The 20,303-nt window shown below is 40.5% G+C and overlaps 1 protein-coding gene across 4 annotated transcripts in view; it reads left to right on the forward strand.

Annotated features, from left to right (window-relative positions):
- Positions 1-477: 477 nt before the first annotated feature.
- Positions 478-20,303, forward strand: part of src (SRC proto-oncogene, non-receptor tyrosine kinase) — a 40,508-nt gene continuing 20,682 nt past the window's right edge. For 3 of the 4 annotated variants that reach the window (XM_008414571.3, XM_008414573.3, XM_008414572.3), the window contains exon 1: positions 478-900. The gene's annotated coding sequence lies outside the window, so the exon portion shown is untranslated. The remainder of the gene's footprint in view (positions 901-20,303) is intronic. The other variant, XM_008414576.3, reaches the window with a different exon arrangement.

Consider the following 20,303-nt stretch of genomic DNA (forward strand, 5'->3'; position numbering starts at 1 on the left):
CATAATTATTTGGCGCTAAAAAGCTGTAATAGGTTTTATCAGTTTTTTCCATTCAGATGATGTGTTCTCCCATTTGACCAGTAGAGGGCAGCCTTGTTCTAAATAATTCCTTTTAAACAAAGCAAAGATGAGAAATTTCGTTTTTCTGTAATTGTGAGACTTTTTAGTCCACACCAGTCTTTATTTTTAGCTTTCCAGTAGATGACACGAAATTGAAGAATGGTTGTAGAATTTCTTTAATAAATAATTAAGTGGTAATTATTGTGTTTAGTCCTGGAAAATGCAGACACTGGGTGAATCACAGTCTGACATCAGGCGCAGGTTGGGACCTGCAGCCTCAGGTGAGGAGACGCTCATCAGAAACGCCATTCAGCCAAATCACAGAAAACCTCTGCGTAAAACCTCTCTTGACCAATCAGAGCCTGGGAATCCACACGAGGCCCCGCCCCTCGCCCCGCCCCTGCACATCCCAGTGTTTTGATCCCGGTTTGTTTCTGTGTTGTTGCTGCAGAGGATCACAGCGTCACTCGGCTTTTTCCACGGATCTCTGCGGGCCACGCTTGTCCACCTTCTTGTTTTCTGTCTGCTTGAGTTAGAAATAAAAAATAAAAATAAAAAGATGTCTCCTCAGCTCCGGAGGGTTTCCCCATCATGACCTCACCGGGCCGCCGCCGCCGCTCCTCTTCACCGGGATTCCTCACCGCTCCTCAGTGAGCCTGGCTTCATTTTGGCACCTCCTCGCTCCGCTTCAATCCGCTGATTTTTTATTATAATATTATTTTTTTTATTTCTGGATCTGTGAGCTCGAAGTGTCGCTGAACAGATCATTGATGTTTTGACGCCAAATTTGGACCTCCAGAAGAGAGAAGAGTCTAAATCTCCAGCAGCCTGTTCTTCAGGGTGAGTAGCAAAAACTTGTTTTTCTTTTTTTTCACAGACTTCAGACAGAAGTTCATGAAAAATGAATGAGATCTCAGATGCATCAGTCTCAGCTTTGTGTCTTGAATCTTATCTGATCTGCACACTGTTGCGGTGTTTTCCCTGTTCTTACAGTAAGTTGTTGGGGCAATGTCAGCTGCTCCATCATTTCTGGTTGTTAGGAAATACGTTGCATACTTTTCATACCGCCATGCTGCACATTATGAGACAATCACACCACACCTTACTGGATTCCAGCAGCAATTAATTCACTTTAATAAAACTTCACTCAAAGACTAGAACAGTATTCCAATATGAAGACTGTAATATGGAGAACTTCATTAATTTGGCAATTTCAGAGGCGGATTTAGTTCGACCTAAATTAGAAGACAGGTATGGAATCCCTTCTTAGTTTTATTTTTAACCCTTATTTAACCTTGACTTGTACTTCTTGTTGCTATTTCACAGGTTTGTTTAACAAATACACTCTTTTCAAAATGTTTTTTTCCAGCCATGTGTTTTATAAACAGTGATGTTTTATTTTTACATTTGATCTGAAGCTGTGAATAAAAGTTTCTGGAAATATATGAAACATGACAACGGCTGTTGTCATTTCCTTGGAAATAAAAGCATTTAAATATTTTGATTCACTTTTCTAACTAGAGTTTATTCTTATAGTTTACCATCTGAATTTCATTTTTTATGGCATCAACTATTATGTTTCTCAAAGTTTATGTAAGTAAAGTTTTGGTTTACCAGAATGGAAAAACTTAACTAAATTAACTCTTCTACGAAGAAACCTCAAATTTCAGATCCCCAAATCGAAAACTGTACAGTTCTTAATTTCACCTCATTTATTTAAAAAAAATCAAATACATCTTTTTATATGTGAAATTCAGTAGTTGTTAGTTTTTCAAATAACAGATCTCACTCATGTCTTTGGATCTTACAGTGCATTAAATATATTGGAGTCAATTTCCAATTTGAGCATCTAAACAGAAACGTGTTTGTTGTAATTGTAAATTTAAATAAGAGATGCACCAAGAAGTAATCCAGTTATATTCCTTTTAAAACGGCATTGATAGGTAACCGGCCAATCAGACTAAAAAGAGCGTTTTTTTTTTTACTGATCTGTTATTGTATTGTGTGAAGGGTTATTAAATCAAACTAACAAAACTGCGTGGATGCTGTGACTGAGGAAAGAAGACTCCTCAGCTATTTTCAGTTTCAGGTGTTTTAAAATGAAGTCAGCAGGATCTATTTAAAAGGAAACTGTAATTTTCTGTGACGGGTGTGTCTGCTGTTCATTTAGGCTGTAAATGAGAGAGGCAGAGAGAGAGAGAGCTTTTCAGCAGATAACAGGAAGGCTGAATGGAGGAAAGCATAGAGGCTTTGTGTTTTTCCTTAAAGTTTTTGTCTTGCTTGTCAACTGTGCTTCGTTTAGTCATTCACTGAAAATGGATCAAGCAGATTTTTCCATCTCAAGCATAATTTTTCTATGATTATTGGTTATTATTAAGATATAATCACTGTATCTTCAAACCCATAACACACACTACTGGAGCTCCTTAAATGTGAAGTGTATTTCAAAAAGAAGCAATATATATTAATCAGATATGTCCCTAACTAATGCATGTATTTTAAATGCTAAAATTGTCAATTTTAAACTGTTATGTAAATTTGGTTTTGTTTTATATGTTGAGATCTTATTAATCTAACTCATAAGGAGCAAGCAGAATAAGATAAAATGTAAAAGATGACAGCGTAGATTTCTAAAATATGCGTTTCTTCTGCCGAGATATGTTCACTAGTACTTTTTTAAAACAGGAGTATCAGACTAAGTATCAAACTAATTTTAATTTTGAGTAATAAAAGGGTAATGAATGTTATCTAGGGCTGGTTTTGCTGGAATGTATTGACACAACCCATTAAGAAACTGTTAAAATATGAATCAATAGCTGCCTCTGCATACAATAAATTCTTAAAATTAAATAATATTGAACATCTCTTGACATTTATCACCACTTCCCGGATTTTGCGATTGTTTTTTGTGATTTATTTTGCAATAAAAATTATGTTCCTGTTTTAGAAATATTTAAAATGTTTTTGACAATTTTTACAGAAAATTTGTAATGAAAAAAAGCACAAAAACTGGAGGGACTGATGTAATTTGGCAGCATACAGATAAAAATGCTTTGAATTGATTGATAATATTATATTTTATGACAACTTTTAACTTGAAGTGTCTATTTATGCGTCCTTCTAGAGTTTAGAGGGCCACATAAAAAGCTATGGTGGGCCAGATTTGGCCCCCGGGCCTCAAGTTTGACAAGGATGGTGCGATCGCGTGTGACTGTAGTTTAGATTAACTTGATCTGACATATTTTCGGGGCCTCGTGCGGCGGCCCACCTTTACCTCAAGGCTAGGACCGCCTCTGGAGATGCTGACTGTACAAGCCACGGTTTCCGTTCCCACAACCCCACACACTTTAACCGACACGCTTCAGGATTAGCGTCTCCCACTCAGCATGGCTCAAATGTCCAAATATTGACTGTCTGTGGTGAAACTAATAATAGAAAAAGACTGGATGTGCCAGCGAGAGCCTCAAACCAACTGGACCGCAGCGTTTTTGCCTGATCTTGAATAATAATTCAGTCAATTCCTCCTCCTGCGTGCAGTGTACACATCAGGCCTGAATCGATGCCAGACCACTGATCCAGGATCTGCCTTCATTACTGGAGATAATTCAACCGGGTTCAGCGTCTAGACAAGTTGTTCCTCTCAGACACTTAAGTAGTGGCCTCCCTGTTCATGGACGACGTCAAACTGTCTGCATTTTTGCCTTCCTGACATTGATATACAACGCCTGGCATACACACGCGTGCACAAACACACATACACACACTCAAAGCCTGCTGGGCCACTATATCAGCGTGTTGCCACAGCTTTTTGATCTGCCTTAAACCTAAATATTGTACATAAACCCCCGGCTTGTTTTTTCCCCTCGCGCTGTAATCCGTTCTGAAATCTGAAACCTTTTTTCCAGAGACTTGTGTCAAAGCGCCATTAGATGAGTTTTCATGGAAATAAAAATGCTAATACTCATGATCATCAGGAGTGCATACGACTAATCCTCCAGATTCTGCCAGAAGGGGTTTTTGCTCTGTTAGACATTTTCCTGAAAGAATTAAAATGTTATGCAGCAGGCACAAAAAAAAACACACTGATTTCCCTTGATTTTAGCATTACAGAATCTGATGCTTCTGCAAACACTGACTCAACAGACCATCCCTAATTATTTCTCTCTGCTGCAGTGTATATATTTTTTTCTAAATTGCTAATTGATGCCAGTTTAAGGAGCTTCCTGCAGTGTTAGCGGTGCAGCCAGCTGATGCTGAGCGAGAAGCAGCTTGAAAAGGTCCGTTGCATTTCCTCAACTGTCAGACTTCAGCTCCGCAGAGGGGACCTAATGCTCCCTGGAATCCCATGAATGCATCCCAGAGAAAGCCAAAGATGTTTGTGTCAGCTCCAATGAGATTGCTGGAAAGTGCCTCTTGAGGTTCAAATTCCTGCTAATTAGCAACGTGGCCAGGCACAGGCGCCTTTGTTCACTAATACAGGAGGTTTCTGTGTGTGTCAGGCTGATACATTGAGCGTGGCATCAATGAACTGTTTGTTTTTTTGTTGTTTTTTGTTTTTTTTTCTGAGCTTGCCGCTCCCGGAGCATTGATAACAGCGATAGGACAGGTCACTTCCACCTCTGTACCCGTTTTCTCAGGGATTGCAAAGGAAAGATTCAGGGTGGTCCACAACTCTAGATTGCATGGCTAACAGGAATCTTTCGAGTCAAATTCAATAAACTGCTTTTAACCGCAATGAAGCAAAAATGTGCAGGCAAGTTAAAGAGACTGCAGTCGAGCTTGCAGCTTGATGACTTCATTTAATTTTGCGGGTGTCCCATTTCCCTTTAGGACCAGTGCGGATGCACTGACACTGAGCTGTGAAGATGTAATTTAAATTTTTTATGATATCATAAAGAATACAGTCATGGTAAAAAGATATTGGGCGCTCTTCAATTGCAGGGTTTTAGGAATAATTTAGTCTTCCACAGTTATTTCAATTTAACATGAAGTGTAGAAAAACACACAGATTTATCATCATTATATAAAGATGAAGACAAAAAAGGATGGTCTTTCTGCACCCAGTAGATTTAGGAGAATGAGTAGCAGCTAATTGAATGAAATAGAATAATATACTTTATCATCCCTGGTGGGGAAGCTAAAAACTAAATAAGAATACTCAGTCAAATTTTGAGCTTTTTGCAGTAAACTTGTTTAGTTTCATCATTTTGTAAAAACTAGAACCGGTTTCCACACGGTGTTCTGGCAAAGTCAACTATTTCGGGTTTAGTGTGATGAATACTTTAGCAAGGTACTGTAAAGTTTGGCCTGAATTGGGTCGTCTACGCAGAGAAGGCGTGTTTTAAGATGAGTCGACATGTTTTCAACAATGATGTGAGACTGGAAAAGTCAAACAGAAAACTTGTACATCTGGTTATTGTTGCTGAAGGCGATTCAACAAGCCACTGTACTCAGTCTGTCACGCTTGGTTTTCAGTTTTGTCTTCGTCTTTGCTTAGTAAATAAGGGCCGTATGGATCCTGTTGTGTTTTTGAACGTTTGAGGTTTGTCTGTGGTGAACACCAGATTATTGCGCTCTGATAAGAAAGACGTTCAGAATCTAAAGATGGCGGGCGCTTTCTTTTTACGATAACTGTAAATCCACTGGAACAGAAACGGAAACTGCAGCTTAAATTACAGGGATAGTGAATAAGCCTCTACTGTAGCAGCAGCTGTAGAAATTGGAGCTCGCTTTTTGTTTTTCTAAAGAAGCATGATCCCCGTTTGGTTTCAGAGCTCTGAACCAACAAAAGAAAACCGCGGTGTGATTCCAGCACCGATCTCCTTCGGTTCCCTGCTGACTCGGTGTAAAGGCTCTCTGAGCGGGGGGAATGTCAGAAACGGATCATGTATCCAAAAATGGGACATGAGATTTGCGATTGCGTCCCGCTGACTCAGGCTTTTGAATTTTTTATGCTGCAGACACGAAACGTCTGTCGCTCTGGCCCAGATTTGGTGCTAATTAGTGTCCGGCCTGGTACGCGGGCATATGGCTGAGCATGGGAATGCTGCTGCCACCTGTTCTCACATCGCTCCCGTCCTGTTGCTCTGTTTCTCTGCTTCTGTTTGAAACTGAAGCCTCGGTGGCCTAGTTTGGCTCTTTTTCACGTCTTTGTTGCTCCGTGAGCTCTTTGCTCTGCTTTTCGGTAGAGATGCTCCGATCTGATATTAATATCCGAATCGGCCTTGATATTGAAAAAAGTTCCAAATCGGGTATTGGTGACAATGTACTCGATCCAGATCGACGCCATGTTTTAATTATTTATTTAACAATATATTTAGAATTCCTAATCGCACTTTCTGAACCATTTGAAATATTTGTATTTTTTTACTGGGTGAGTATTGATTGCAGTTTTTTGGCTGATCTTTAAAGATCCAGATCTCGCTGAGACTGATTTATTGGTGCACTCCTAAGTTTTACATGTTTAGCCAAGATAGTCAAGCTGTTCCTTTTGTCAGTTGAGTTCTTTTTACACGTTTTGCCAGGTTTGTGAAGCTATTGGTGCATTTAAGTGTGCTGTACTAGTGCAGAGTTATCAAATAAATTTGTAATTCAGTTAATTAATGTTTGTGTTTAAAACAAGAAATGCTTTAAGTAAACTCAGCGCTGTTTTTCTGTGTCGAGTCGGTATCATCTGATACTAAACCTCAGTTATCTGTATCTATACTCTGAAGTTTAAAAAGTGAATCAGTGCATCCTTACTTCTCTGCGGCCTTGTTGTTAACTGAGAGTTTCTGAATTTCACTCTGTTTGACAAAGATTTAGAGACGGTTTCCGGCCCAAAGATGACCACTGCATAATAAAGGCGGCTGAATAGTCTGGATGCATAGTCCATTCACTCTGAAATATTCCTCTAAGCTCTCAATCTCTTGGCCATTTGAATGAAGCACCAGATAGTGTAGATGCAGACAAACAGAGGATGGCTTGTATCCTCCCAGGATCCCCTGGCCACTTCCTGTCCCTCTGCTCTGGGAACGGGCCAGGGTGACACAGGCCACCCATCTCCCGCTCAATCCACCCACTGTTGCCTCAGTGGAAAAGCGATCCCTCTCGCCCCCTTATTCCTGCCGCTCTGCGCACATTTTCTTGTGACAGGAAAAGAGTCTTTGGCTTTTAGAAAAGATGCCTCTGTGTGTGCGGCTTTGTGTAGGCGCAGCTGTGCGTTTAAAACGTGCCGGTCTCCATCCTCTGAGAATCGCCGCAGTGTACATGGGATGGAGAGGAGGTTTTAGTGGAAATTGGGGATTCTTTTAGACTGAGCCTCCGGTCCAAACAAATCTATTTATTCCAACAAAATCAGATGGGACACAAAATGTGTCATTCCCTCTGACAGTACAGTGTAAAAATACAAAATCTTACCATGTATTTTTGTCCAGTTTCTAGTGCAAATATCTTTGTATACTTGAAATAAGACAAAACAAACTTGCAAGTAACTTTTCAGCAAGAAATATGAACTTCTTTCCAGACAATAATTCATTAATATTCATAAGAAAATACACAATATTTAACTTAGAACATATCTAGTACTTTTTCATCAGTATTAAAGAATTACTTAATTAAAAGAAGCTCCTATATTCTTCTGAAAAGTTACTTGTAAGTTTATTTTGTCTTGTTTCAAGTATACAAAGCTATTTGCACTAGAAACTAAACCAAAAAGATGTTGTGTTTTCGCACTGTGGGCCCAAATCTTTTAATTTTTACAGATTTTTCTATGTTTTTATGGAACCTGTTAGCATGGTGGCTATTTGAAATTAGTAATTTATTCCACCTACAAACCAAAAACTTTAGTTTGTGTTGCCTTTTTGAAATCAAATATCTTCTCTTCGTTTTGCATTAGAGTGGCTTTGTGCAATGTAAAGTTTGACCTCAGCAAACTGCAGCATGTTTGTGTGTCAGTCCTTTTCTGGCAGCTGAAACTTTTTCAGGAAGTGGCGGCTCTGTCCTCTCTTCAGGCCGTGACCCTTGGTATCTCACCCATCCGTGCTGATGTCAGACTGATGAGATACAGAGCAGAGGCGTGGCCGCCAACTCTCAGCTCTGCACTGATTGCCTCGCAGTCGGCGTCTGCTTCAGTGCTCCGCTGCCCCACCGACCTGCATTTGAATATTGAAATCAGGGCGCCCTGTGAACAAAGGGGTGGTTTAAATGAGATGGAGGAAATTACTGCAGTGTCGGGGGGCCTCGCCCTCCAATCTGCTATGGAAATGTCACGACAGGAAGCAGTTATGTTTTGATGATGAAGCGTGACATGGACATATTTTGTGTCTGCTTGGTTTATTTGTCTATCTCCAAGGAAGGAGGGTTTTTGTGATCTTTTGTTTCACTTTCAGTTTAGAAACGTAAAATTGACCTCTAATTGCGGTTAAACTTCCCTCTTGGTGATGCAGTTGGAAGCACTAATGCTTTATAGAAATAAGATTGAGGGGTTTTTAATTCCGCACTGAGTTTGCATGTTCTCCCTGTGCATGATTAGGTTTTTGCTGGGTACTCTGGTTTTCTCCCACAGTCCAAAAACATGACTGGGGTTTTATTGGTCTCTTTAAATTGTTCTTAGGTAAGAGTGTGTTGTGCATGGTTGTTTGTCCTGTGTGCCTCTGTGTGTTTTCACACCTGAAACTAGACCAAAAATACTTGGTAAGAGTTTGTGTTTTTGCACTGTAGACCCAAATATTTTCATTTATCCTATTTTTTTTTATGTTTTCATTGAATGAGCCCGTTGGCATGGTCATTTAAAAACGGTTGAACATTTCATTGTTGAACAAATTGTGAAAATTAGTCATGTATCCAGAGTTTCAGTCCAATAGACTTGATTTGATTGGGGACCAAAATTGCGACATTTGTTCCATTTTGCTTTCACGAACTAAACTATTTGAGAAACTTGTTCCCTTCCTCACCTGTGGTGGTGCTACACCAAGAACCACTGAAGGAAACAAAGCAAAAACTACTAAAGATGATGCAGCGTGCAACTTCCTTCTTCACAAAATGTAAGCAACAATGAAATGGTGTCAGATTTTAGCGTTTGTAGGATTTCTCTTTTTTTTTCCTTGTTAAATTAACACCACAAACCATTTCTCTGCTTTGTTACTTAAATATACCATGAAAATCAATTTGACCTGACTTGACCAACACTCCAGCGCTATATCTAGACCAGAGGTATGCAACGAAAGTCCTTAAGAGCCACTGTTCTGCAGCTTTTAGACGCATCTCTTCTCCAATAAACTTGAATGAAAAGGCTACATTCCATTCTTGGCAGGTCAGCATGTTCTGCAAAAGCCTGGTGACTAACCCTTCATGTGATTCAGGTGTGTTGGAGCAGGGATGCATATAAAAGTTGCAGGATAGTGGAACTTGCCAGAACTGTATGATGGAAACTTTCTTTCTTGTTTTAAACCAAAAGAAGCCCCAGTCAAGACGGGGCTCCTCATTACTTGAGGTGTTTTTGAAGATGCAGAATGGGAGTAAGAACTGATGAGCAGGCACTATGCGACACCCTCCACACACCCTTTAATTCAATATTGATAATAAACAACGTGAGCTCGAATGTTTTCGCAGCAGTTTGAACAACCACAGAGCGAGCACCGCGGCAGCGCCCGAGCAGGATGCCTCCCCTGGACTGACGGTTGTCTATACCTGCTTCCCCAAACGCATTCCTGCTCCGGGCTGTGGGAACAGGAGCGAGGTTTAAACTCGCCTCATTCTCAGCCCTGCATTCCAGAGCCGTGACTGGGCCCAGCAACACCAGCGAGCCTCGGACTGCACCAAGAACACCTGGTTCATTTTACATGCAGATGAAGTTATGTTTAGCGTGTCTATATATGTATACATCTGTCTGCGTATTTTATGTAAAGTCCCAGGGGACGGAGGGTGTTGTATTTCAGCGTTGTCGGGATTCCTCATCCTGCATGGCAGTGCCGATGAGAAGCTAAACGGTACAAGTGCTGGAAAAGCTTTAACCCACTGAAGCGTGAGGCATATTCCAGTCTCTGTGGAATCGAGTGGATCAAATGCAGCCTCTTTGAAATGTGAAGAGAAGGGGTGAATTTAAGGCTTTGCTTGTACAGTACTCCAGTTCGCTGGAAGGAAGCAACAAAACACAGCATTGTGTGATGCTGCAAGAGATCTAAAGTGCCTTTTTGATCTAACCTCTGCCAGTTTTTTGGACCTTTTCATTTCCCTGATGCTTGAGCGTCTTTTCCCCCAGCTCATGTGATATACTGCTGACACTTGAACAGATGAAAGCCTTTTCCTTTTCCATTTTGTCTGAAAAGAAGGGATTGGAGGAAAGAAAATAAGGGAAAGAGTGTAAGGATGGAGATAGACTATGAGGGACTAATCTAGGGGGTGAGGGGTCGTGGAAGGAATGGACTCAAAGCTCTTGAGGATTATCTTCTACTTCTTCTCCCTCCCCCATTTCGGAGGCTCATAACTGGAGCTGATGATTTCACGTGCTCCTAATGATCACAGATCAGGATTCGGGGAAGAGGGGATAAAAAGGTTAGGCAAGGACTCCATGCCAAAAGTAACACAACTTTAATGTTTGTCTGCAGGAATACTCACATAGTACTGCTGATTACTGCTGCATGCTTTGTATGATTCTTTAGCTGCACAGTGGCGCAGTTGGTAGAGCTGTTGCCTTGCAGCAAGAAGGTTCTGGGTTCGATTCCCGGCCCCGGTCTTTCTGCATGGAGTTTGCATGTTCTCCCTGTGCATGTGTGGGTTTTCTCCGGGTACTCCGGTTTCCTCCCACAGTCCAAAAACATGACTGTCAGGCCTCTCCAAATTGCCCCTAGGTGTGAGTGTGTGTGTGCATGGTTGTGTATCCTGTGTGTCTCTGTGTTGCCCTGCAACAGACTGGTGACCTGTCCAGGGTAACCCCGCCTCTCACCCGGAACGTTAGCTGGAGATGGGCACCAGCAACCCTCCTGACCCCATTAGGGACAAGGGTGTAAAGAAAATGGATGGATAGATGGATGTATGATTCTTGCCCTGAATCCAAAGTTCAGAAGATTTCATGAGTGACAAGAAAACTACACACACGATCTTACCAAGTAATTTTGCTCTAGTTTCTAGTGAAAATGTCTTAGTACACTTGAAATAAGACAAAACTAACTCACAAGTATATTTTAGCAAGATATTGGAGCTAGGTTTAAGTCAGTAATTCCTTAATATTGATGAAAAAGTAATTCTTCCATTGGCGCATTATTTCACTTATAATATAGAGAAAATGTCTTGCTATTAGCAAAATAATGTGCCAATGGAATAAATTACTTATTTTGCATTTTACAAGCAGGGTAACATGTCAGAAAACATCAGACAGTGGAAATTCATAAATGCAAAGGAAATCTGAGTACGAATCTCCTTCTGTCTGTCACAAGAATAAATCAAAGTCTGTTCTGGATGGAAGGAGAGATGGGGCTTCAAACTATATTTTTCACAAACACAAAAAAATCCCTTTTTTTGCATATAGAGATTTAACAAATCTGTAATCATTACAGCGTGATTCTCCTTTTCATGCTTGCCTCAGTCTTGTTTGTTTCTAAAGCCAGACAAAATATGAAAATACTATTACAATAATCCAACTTTCAATTTTTTTTAAGTAGTCTCACTGTTCTATCTATGTAAGATGATCAAATGCAGTAAAGTTAGAAACCATTGCATTATAAGCTACCAATCTTCAGCATGACCAGCCTTGCATCAACATTTCATTTTCTTAGACACCACAGGGGGCGCTCATCCATCAGGTCCCTTGGTTGGACCAGTAGAAAAGCAATAGAAAACTCATTTGGGGGGCAAAAAACATGTTTTTTTTTGTTGCAATTTTGTTGAACTCCCTACTCGTGCTAGTCAGCAACACAACTTATTGTTTTCAGTTTTTTCTACTTCTCGTTATAGACAAATTGTTAGAGTTCAGCTTCATGTTTGAACTCTTCTGTAAAAAGAAAAGAAAGGTTTATTGAATTTACCTACTGCATTTCACCAGGAAAGAAATACCAGATTACTGTGTCTTTCAGCTGATATCCTCAATTCAGCTTTTCAATGAAAACCTACTGCTGTTGTGATGTAACTGATCTAATTTACCTGCAACTTCTGGCCAATTTCAAGATGGCATGCGAACATGAGCTCAACCATGACACATAAACGGTAGGCATGAACCGACCTCGCTTGTATGTCTCATCTGTTGCTCGACCAGTTATCACCCAGCCTTGAAATCTGCTTCAGGGAACCAACCTGGGATTGTTCTGGATAAGGGTGGTTACCTGTTTAACTGAAGCAGTGATGTAATCCTTAAAATCCCTAATTCTGAGGTGTTAAAAGCAGAAACATGAAGAGTGACGTTTTGAGCATGTTGACCTACTCAGCGTAATGAAATGGGTGGGAAAGATAAAGAAAACAAAGTGTAGCCCAAAAGCCATTTGAAGCCAGTGGAATCATTTTTGTTTGGAGCTGATGCAGATGGACACTTTCTACAATTTTGTACTCTTGAGTTTTGTCAATAACTATTTTGTGTCGTATTAAATGGAAAATATTAGCTAAACCACCACGTAATATGGAGCTTTAGCGGAAGTTCAGGCTGGAAGGCTCCACCCCCTTCGTTCGCCTATCGACGTCATGCTCATCTCCGACCTCAGCGCTGGACCTCACCGGCGAGTTCAATCAGCAATCAGGCTCTGCGTAAAAGGATCCACACCCAAGCTGTCAGCTGCTTCCCAGCTGCGTTCAACCCACCACCTCCCCTTCTCCACCCACATCCTTCGGCTCTAGGATGGCACCCTTTCCCGACCACCACCACCACCAGTGTCGGGCCCCGGGGGAGAGCATCCCTAATCAGTTATCGGGATGTTCATCGAGTTCACATAAAATCTCAGCTCAAATTAGCTGCCGGGGTCCGAGCGCCAAAGAACTGTTATTCATTTGTGTCATTAAATCTTTTAATTGTTCCCCTTTGTCCGTCTGAGTCTCTCCAGATTGAACTTATTTTATATGTCCTCCTTTCGCTTTGGTTTTAAAATCAGAGCAAGTTGGGCCACAAACATCACTTTGGTTCATCTATTGATATACCTCGATTAAATACAGCCAATGTTTTCCAGGTAAGTTCTTATTGTTATTGTTGGGAGCAGACTACAAACAATTTCTCTCAGTTGTACATCTTTACTTTAGGCAGACATCTTAAACTTACTTTCAACATGCTGATTTTGGCTCATGTGCTAAAGGTTTGGTTACATGTGCTCAGCAGAAAGCGACACCAACCTTCATCTGAAATGGCCCAGATATTTTCTTTCTGAGCCTCAATCCCAAAATAATTTGATACGTGCCACACTCAGATTAGGAGCAGGGGATGACAGGAAATCTGTGAACCTGCAGTGGCTGCCAGAAGTGTTTATTTGGATGAGAACAAAAAAAAAACTCCCAGTTAACCCTGGGTTTAGGATATTGTGGCCAGCTGCTTGGATTGTCAAATAATTTGAATGCTTGCTTCACTATGGCGTTTGGCAAACAAAAAGTGATTAAGAAAAATCTCTGGATCACTTTTGTTTGTTGTATACCACTGCATAGAAATGTACTGTGCACACAAGCTTCCACACAGTGAAAGGGAAAGGAGCTCAAAGATCCTGATCCTGTTATAGAAGCCAAAGATCCCCAGGCTCCATAAAGTAAATGAGTAAACATGATGTAATTTTAAAAAATTGGAAACTCCCTTTCACTTATCAGAAGATATTTGCAGGTGATTTCACCTTGTCTCCGTTTCTCTGTCTGGTCCCCCTCCGTCTCTGTTCCTGTATGCCTCTAGGAAGTGTCAAGACATCCCACATATTTCACAAAGCCTCCACTAATCTTGCCTTTTTCTTCATCAGATCGGTATGCAGTGCTCTCTGAGAGTTTTGGCCCAGAAAGTGTGGATGTGTGTGTGTGTGTGTTTGTGTGGCTATCTTACATCTGTGCAATTTGTTGGTTTGTGGAATGCTTGGAATCACCTCCATGGCAACAGCGGGACCGTGCGAGTGCGCGTGTGTGCCGCAGTAAATATTGACTTCACCTCCTCCCCATCTTTGTGCTGCCTCTGTTCAGCCTTTGCACACACTTCATCCAGGTTCCAGTCCTGTCAACTGGGGGGGGGTGTTTACCTGTAGACCTCCAAACATGGAGGAACTTTCTGATTCTTCTTCCATTATTTGCTTTTTGCTGTGTTACATCATCTTCATAACATTCTGGTACTCGGTGTTAGAAAAAAAGGTACTTACCAGAGTTGTTGATTCAGATTGTAGCATTTTTATTGCACTGTATTTTAGGGTGTTTTCACTCCTGACAATCTTAAGAACTAATTAATGCAGAAATAATCCTGTCAGATACATAAGAAGATAATCAGCCCAATGCAGAGGCAGAAATACTATCAACACTGAACTTTTTACATCAGCATCAACATTTTATTTATTACGTCTCAGTAGAAAAGCCAGACTGAAAGAGCGAATCAGAGATCCGTAAATGACTCAGCCGGAATCTAAGCTGAGTTTCTACAACTTTGTAGAGTATTTTACTCAGAAAATCCAGCTTGGAGATGGAACTGAAGGTGCAAATCAAACCAGTATCAAGATTATCAAGATTATCACGATTGTCACGATTTTGTTTCTTCAGGACAGGAGTTGAGTTCTTGTGTCCTATTTCAAGTGTTAGACTTGATTCTGAAGGTCAGACACTAATCATGTGGAAATCAAGTGAAATTAAGCCAATGAATTCAAAATAATCACAATTAATGCATAGGTTGAGTTGACATAGGACTTTGTTGGTTTAAACAGAAATTCCTTTAATAGAAAAAAAAATCCTCAAGTGATTGATTTTCTACCACAGACCAAAAGCAGAAGGGATTCTCTTTCACAGGATGAATCCAAATAGAAACTGTGGAAAGGTGGTGCTCTTGTACCAACACAACTAAATATCTTTTTGTTTGCTGCTGTTGAGAAACCAGGTGAAAAACCAGCGAGACCCTGTGTTTGCGTAGTACCAGGAACTAACCCACCTAAACGGTCGTTCGTGCTTCATATGGTTCAGTACATGCGTACGTTGAGGCTCGCGGCAGCTGCTGTCATTCGCCACAGTTGGACCAGCCTTTCCTGTCTTGCCTTCTCAGCATCCGTGTTGTTTACCGGCCACAGATGGGATGTCATTGCTGCGTTTGGTGAACACGATTAGGGAGTAGATGTTGATAATCTGGACAGAACTAGCAGGGTTGGATTATGGTACAATTGGCGGCAAGTGACGCAGGAGCCAAAGCCTTTCCGCTCCCTCCTCTCCTTGTAATAATCACATAGGGGGCATTACGATGACAGCATACATCCATCAGGCTGTCTTCAGACTCACATGGATGTTTTCCACACAAGCCAAACTCTCTGTACATGCAGGCAGACTCTCTGATCCCTTGTACATGTTCTCTGACAAATCACATGTGGAAAGGGCTTTAAAAACATCAAGGCTTGGATCGTCTAACTTTGAGAAGCATCTTTGTAGGTTTGGTTAAGAAGTTTATCACCATGAAACTGATTTTCAATAAGGACAGTGCATCTCCCAATATGTTCTCCACTACATGGGAACAATGTGTTAAACGCCTGATGTCTGCTGATGCAAATGCAATAAAAACACGATAGTATCTTCCTGTGGTCTGGCAGCTGCTGTTCGCTGAGCTCATTTAAGTGGACTGGGTAGGCGTTCATCTGGCTCTGATGTGCACTATGTGGCCTGTCCAGAGTAGTGGTCACATTAAGAATCAGGTCGTTTTGCTTTTAGCCGGCGCTCTGGACTGAAATGACCCCCTTTAAACTGCTCCAGCCACTAATGTCAGGATCAGAACAACTGTTGGACTCATGAAACTCTGCAAGACATCTCAGACCATGAAACGTGAGCATTTATTATTTATTAGGTTGCAAAAGCCTGAATATATTACCAGAGAGAAGTACTATCCAATTGCATAAGCAAATCAGTGCCTTAAAGGCATCTACAGTCTTCTCAAACTCATATATGTTTGATGGCGCTCCCGTTTCACTACACATAATTTGTGTCAAATTCCAGTTTTAAAGCCTTGCAAAGTGCTGCTTTAAACATGTCTTAACTTTTACCACCTGATGTGATGATTGCAGCTGTGGTGTTGCAGCTCAACACCACCAGCATGAGACGGAAACATGTCTACAGTGGAGTACATACCTTTGGAATACCAGAAAAAAACCTAAAAAATTTTTTGTTACGATCTACTAAATCAGTACAGTGGACCCGCGGTTTTTAGTGGGGGCTATAGACCACAGCCATCCACAAATACTTGAGACACCCTCCTAAAACACTTATAACAGCCTATTTTAATAGTTCAAACACAAAATATATCTTACTTTGCATTAATGTGCACAGTGGAAACCACCTTAGCACTACAGCAGAAGCTGCGATTGTCTTGAATATTATGTATTCAAGAATAACACAAATTAATTGTTTACATTTTCTAACAAATAATAATCCAATAAATGGGAAATTTGCTTTAAACAAATTGTTAGACATTTGATCATTACATGCATTACAAGTCAAGTCAAAAGCAATAACTTATCAATGTACCGGAAAGCATTTTGTTTCAATGCCGTATTTAAATAACGCTCCAGCACCGTCTTATTACACTGCAACATTCAAAATATGATCTCCAGCTTAGTCAGGCTGCAGTAGAGTTTTGGAAACTTTTGCTCCACATGAAAAACCTTGCAACCAAATAATAAAATGACCTAATCTCACGTACACTGTTGAGACGCTTAACTCACCTCAATATGTTGGATGCTCGAAACTTAAAGAAATTGACAACATACTTTCGAATTATGCTGAGACTACATTTACACAAGACCGCAGTCTGGAAACTGCTGGTATTTTCAAATGTTGGTTGAGGAAATGTTCCATGTTTAGATCAGTTGTAGTTGTCATGCCAGGCCACCGTATGGCGCTGTGATTTCAGCATCTCTTCAATGCAAAAGCACAAAGTCTTAACAAGTAATTTTGGTCTAATTTCTAGTGCAAAAGACCAGCATTGAAATAAGACAAAACTAACTTAGGAGTAACTTTTTGACAAGATAAAAGAGCTTGTTTTAAGTCAGTAATTCTTTAAAATTGATTAAAAAGTTCTAGTTCCATTGGCATATATATTTTTCAGTTATAACAAGACATTTTTCAGATGTCTTGAAATAAATAAGTTTTTCTCTTAGATCAGGCCTCAAGAAGTGACACTCTGATGACTGGAGATATGTAAATATTACAGTTTTATTGAAAACTGCAAACAAATGTCTTAATATTTATTTAGAGGGCTTGAAGTTTTATCTCAGATGATCAGATACCTTTTTATAAATAATAAGAACTAAGTATTTGAATTTTCACAGTTTTGATGCCAATATGCAGATACTATTCAGAACAGGAGTGTATCAAAGTCCAGACCTTCACTTCTTCATGTTTTTCAATAAAATACAGTTTGTCTGCAGTTTTAAATGTAAAAGTCCCCTTTTCCGTTCTGCATTATAGTCTGCAAACATCTCATTAAAACTGCATACTGAACATCTTGAAGAAAAAAATGCTCAATATGTTGTTTTCAGCTGTTCTCATGTTCATAATCCTCCACAAAAGATTAAAAGATTTTCTAAGGGGTATGAAGTAAATCATAATTTACTTCATAACAAAAGCTGTCCTGTGTGAAAAGAGACCGTTGTCACGATCTTGTTCGCTTTTTCATAATCCTGTTAACCACTGAAGGACACCAGATCCTCTTCTTATATTTCAATAAAAGGATACTATTCAGAAACTGTGATTGTTTTCACATGAAAACTCCAATAAGCAGCATGCCGTGAAGGGAAACAGCCCTGGCAGCTACGTTAAAAGACTATTCCCATTTCCCAAAAGCTCAAGAGACATGAAGGATTTGGAATTCATTGCCAGATCTTATGCATAATTAAGCTAATCGTAACCCTTCCACCCTCCCATCCAGCTACATCCCCCAGAATTGCCCATAGGATTTTCATGCTGCTGCTTTTCTATAGTAACTCAGTCCTGTGAGCTCAGAATTGACCTCTCGTTATCATTAACTCTGCAGATAATAATACCTCTCTAGCTACTTTGGTCTATGACATGAACCTAGACTGCTGATTTTTATGATTTTTTAGTTTTTTTCTTATTCCCTCCCCGCCGTCCAGACATATTTCTATGCAGCCAGCAAGCCACAGGCCCGTTTCTGTGCAGCCTGCTGAGAGCTGACAAAAGATGGCTTTGTTGGAAACGGAGAGCGAAGAAAGACCAAAGACTCACTTAACGCTCTGTTCATGTTTTACTTGATCTGGTCTTTGCATGGAGTCTTGGCCTTTTGGCTAAAGAAAGTGATTCTCTATTCTTTTTATTTCTTTTTTTCACATCAGATTTGGTTTTGCTGTTTTAATCCTGAAGGTATATCCACCAGCACATCTCCATTCGTCTTCGCCTTCTAACGCTCGGTCCCCATAATGTGACTTTAAGCACCATTTGAGGACTATTAAGGTGACAACCCCTCGAGTGAAAGCTGTGCCTCTGAGGAATGGTTGTGGCTTTCTAATAATTGACGGCTACAGGGGAGAGAAGTGGTTCGCCCGCTCTGCTATGCATCAGACGGCTTATTAAGCATGCAACGATTCTGCTTGGGGAGAGCGCAAAAACACACAAAGAGCAGCTCTCACACGGTATCTTTGTGTCTGCTCTCTTGATACTGTGTGATAACCTGCTAACCCTCTCCCCTCTTTTTTTGTAGACATGCCCAAAGGGGATCTGTTTATTTACCGTCCTGCCCCATTAACTCTTCAACCTTTCCTTGTCATGGTCCCCCTCACTGAAGTCAACCCAAACACCTCTGTTGCTTTCGTTTCTTTCATTGCTTTTCTGCTCATATGCAGTTCTTTACAAAACCATTTGTAGTCCTGTGTGTTTTTTTTTTCTTTTCACTTTTATTTTTATATTACAAGAATCCACAATGTATTTCACTGCAGTTATGTGCACAAAGAAGTTCATAGATGTGAAGTGAAAGGGAAAGGAACGCATGGTCTTCTGAATATTTTACACAAGACGATTTGAAAAGTGAGAAATCTTGTGTGTAATTCAACAAATCTTCTAGAGAATACATCAGAAAGTTGGAAGAAGGTTCTCTGGTCCAATTTGTGGAAGCAAACATTGCACATCTGCGGTGGCAGCATCATGTTGGGAGGCTTCCTTCAGTAAAGACAGAGGAGCTAAGCTGACGGGAAGATGGATGGAGTTAATGCTGCGTTACCTCTGAAGTCAAAACTCAGAGTTCAGTTTGATGACACACTAAGAGCATTCTGGTTGACAAAGTCAGAGAAGTTGGGATTTCAATATGGCGCCATGTTGAAATGATAAGTTGGCCTTACAAGTTGTAACTAGGGGGTAGTCGGAGTTTCTCCCAATTTACGAGTGGGAAATGTGAGGACTTCTGAAAGTGTTCCAGTTGATTTTTCCAATGTGGGAGTTGGAATTTTCCAGTTCTGCCTACAAATGAAATACACCACCATGCTTGGCTAACATGGAGGGAAACCTTAGAAGTTGCAAAAGACTTGAAAGTGGAGCACAGGTCCACCATCCGGCTATACAATCACCTTAAACATAGAGCCAAACTACAACTGAATCAAAGATCAGTTAAACGACAGTCTCTATCTGTTCTAAATAAGCATGAGCTGTTCTGCAAAGCTGGTAGAGACAAAGAGATAAGAGGTGGTTCTTCAAAATGTTAACTCTGGGGGGTTGAAAAAAAATGCACATCACACTTCTTAGAACAAAAATGTTGAAAATCATGCATCTTTTTTCTTTCCACTCCCCAGTAATCCCCCACTTTGTTTTATACTCTATGCACTTACACATTGCATCACTTTACCTTATATTACCCATGCTGTCATTTCCTCAGCAGACCATTATAAAAAGGAGTTGCAGTTATGAGTAACCATTCGCGACTGAAAAGAAGCAGTGACAGATTCATCTGTTTTGCTTTGCCTTTTATAGCCAGATGTTTTCCACCATATGTCATAGGTCCGTCGCCCTGAGTGATTTAATCTCAGCCAGACTGAGTAATGTTGTTTCTCTCATTGAGATGCAGAACCTTTGCTTGTAAACTCATGAGTCCGAAGACACCACTGGTGCAACGGAAAGATGCATTTCTCCATGAGCAA

Source organism: Poecilia reticulata, chromosome 7 (assembly GCF_904066995.2).
Source record: "Poecilia reticulata chromosome 7, P_reticulata-male-v2, whole genome shotgun sequence".
Classification (NCBI taxonomy): domain Eukaryota; kingdom Metazoa; phylum Chordata; class Actinopteri; order Cyprinodontiformes; family Poeciliidae; genus Poecilia; species Poecilia reticulata.